General features: G+C 43.3%; 1 long non-coding RNA gene across 1 annotated transcript; it reads right to left on the reverse strand.

Moving 5' to 3' along the window:
• Positions 1–393: 393 nt before the first annotated feature.
• On the reverse strand, positions 394–2,223 carry LOC138923483 (uncharacterized). Its single transcript, XR_011437145.1, has 4 exons — positions 1,235–2,223; positions 973–1,067; positions 611–810; positions 394–515 (listed from the first exon to the last, which is right to left on the reverse strand). It is a non-coding gene; the product is annotated as an uncharacterized lncRNA (long non-coding RNA).
• Positions 2,224–2,441: the final 218 nt, after the last annotated feature.

Below are 2,441 nucleotides of genomic sequence, written 5' to 3' on the forward strand. Positions count from 1 at the left end.
ACAATATTTTCCTGCTATTTGCAGTGACCATCTCTCTGATGACAGTGCAAGAGTTAGGTGAAAGACGAGCCCGGGAGGAGGCAGAGGGCAACGCTCTTCTCTGGTCAACAGTAGCACGCTACTTCCAGCTTGCCGATCCTCGTGAAGGGGAATGGGGAAATGCAGAGACAGCACATCCAAACCAAACTGGTACCCTTCGCAGGCTATTTGGGAATATACTAGCTACCAACATCTCCCACAGACATGAGACCCCTGAAAAGCAACATGTCCCCGTGGTCCCAGATCCTCACTTACCCCACCTCCATCCCCTGCCCCGGTCCTGGTAAGCGGAAACTACAGAACGCATTAAAACAGAAAAGAAGCAAGAAGTGGCTTTCTCCCCAGAGCAACGCCCTCCCCCATCTCCCATGCCCACCTGCCCTCAGTGTCCGCGTCTCATCGGCAAAGAGCAGCTCACCGGGAATGAATGATTTAGGCCCAGCTTCTGAGAAGCACGTTTGGGAGGAAGGAGGATCCTCAAAAGTAAAACAGGACAACCGGAAGATTTAATTCCCAATTTTTTCCTTCAGGACCACTTTTTAATTGTGTATTTTCTGTTTCTTCTTCTCACCTGTCATTGCCATTGACCTAGGCTCCCTTACGCTTGATCTGAATGAGAGGAGACAGGGAAACCACAGGAAAGACAAGGGAAACCATGGCGGGTGGGGGGAGTGGTGGCCATGCATTCATTGACCGTGAATGAGCCAGGTCCAGGGCCAGGCCATTGGGTACATTAGCTCTTTTCAGTGCCTTTCAGATCTGTATTGGAGCCTGAGACAAAAGAGAAAGTCAGTAATACTGATCCTATATTTAAAATGTTGATATTTTTGTTTATGATTTTTTTGAATTCATTTTGATGTTTTAAAATATTGCATTAAAATGTTATCTGTATTTATACTGAGATTTTTGGCACTTCCTTAAATTTGCACTTACCTCGCCCTGCTCCCGGCTCTGATAGATTTAGCCTAGCTGATGGTACTGGTCAATTCACCTGGTTGATGATTTCTTTAGGAAAGAAAGGCTGGAGGCTATAAAAATAATATAGAAGAATCAAAGTCTATTTTTAAAATATGCAACTGCAATCCTATGGAAAGAATAGGAAAAGGAATGAAATTCTCAATCACAAAAATAAGCAAAATTTTAGACACAATTCAAACCCTTTATTTTCTAACAAAGCCAGGGGACTTCACCTTACCAGCCACCAGGTGTCTCTAAACTCCCTGCAGGTCCGGCACAGGCGCTGAAGGTAACGTCATAAGTGAAATCTGTGGTTTTTAACCGGCTCCAAGGAGATGGTACACGCACACACACGCAAAAAAACAGTTTGAAACGCAACAGCTTCATATACCAAATCTACGGAGATCCATCCATTTAGCTAGGATTTCTGGCTAATAGCTAAATGCTTAGGATAATAATGATTTAAGCTATGAAATAAATTGAGTCCATCTCTCCTAGTCAATACACTTTCTAGAATGTTCCTGCGTTATTCTTTCCTCATCCCTTAGCCAGATCAATTTCTAACAGAGCACAATCCTGCAAGACCAAAACAGAGTATTCCAGGAGGGTCTCAGAGGAATTAATTCTTCCCTGGGTTTGGAACTAGATCTCTCACTCACGCCTTTAGGGCAGGGAATTTTGGAAATGATATTCAAACCATTTGCTTCTGTTAAAAAAATAAATGCATGTTATAATCCAATGTTACTTCAATAAATTTTTTTTTAACTAAATGCATGAAGTCAAGGACCAGAAAATGAGGTGGTGGAAAATTTGTGCCATTCCTCAAAAATAAGTTTACTTAGGTGTGTTATCATCCTCTCCCTTCGTGCCACCTCGCCCTGCCCTCAGAAGGAAAGGTAAACACTTTAGTGAACAGACTATTTCCTCTGACCTTAATTTTTTTTCTGAGTTCATTCTGCAAATCAGCCCTCCTTCATTCAATCCCCCACAGGACCACAGATCCTTCCTCCAAGCGTCCGAGAAAATGTCTCCTTTGGGAAGGCTCTGTGATGATGCTTCTTGAGTATCCCCACCTTGACCAAGACAGCACCTGTCCTTCATTTTTGAATCACTGCTAATAACAATCACAACGGGAACAATGGCTGATGTTTACGGACTGCTCACTACATGCCTGTCGGTGTGTAAGAGAACCGGGCAAACACTGTGTCCTTGGAAGGTCATTGTTCTGAGCTTCCACGACAAACTCTTGGTTTTCTCCTAGCTTTCTGGGCAACTTCTCCTCAGCTACCCCCTCCTTCGCTATTGGATTTCTCAGATTCAGTCCCAAGCCCTCTTCGCTTGACCAGTGTAGCAGAAAATCTTAGCAGTTAAAATAAAATCTCAAACTATAAGAAGAGAGGGAGAAACTGTGAGTTCCAAGATTATAAATTAATTGCATGTCCTGA

The sequence above is a fragment of the Equus caballus genome, chromosome 3 (assembly GCF_041296265.1).
Source record: "Equus caballus isolate H_3958 breed thoroughbred chromosome 3, TB-T2T, whole genome shotgun sequence".
Taxonomy (NCBI): Eukaryota; Metazoa; Chordata; class Mammalia; order Perissodactyla; family Equidae; genus Equus; species Equus caballus.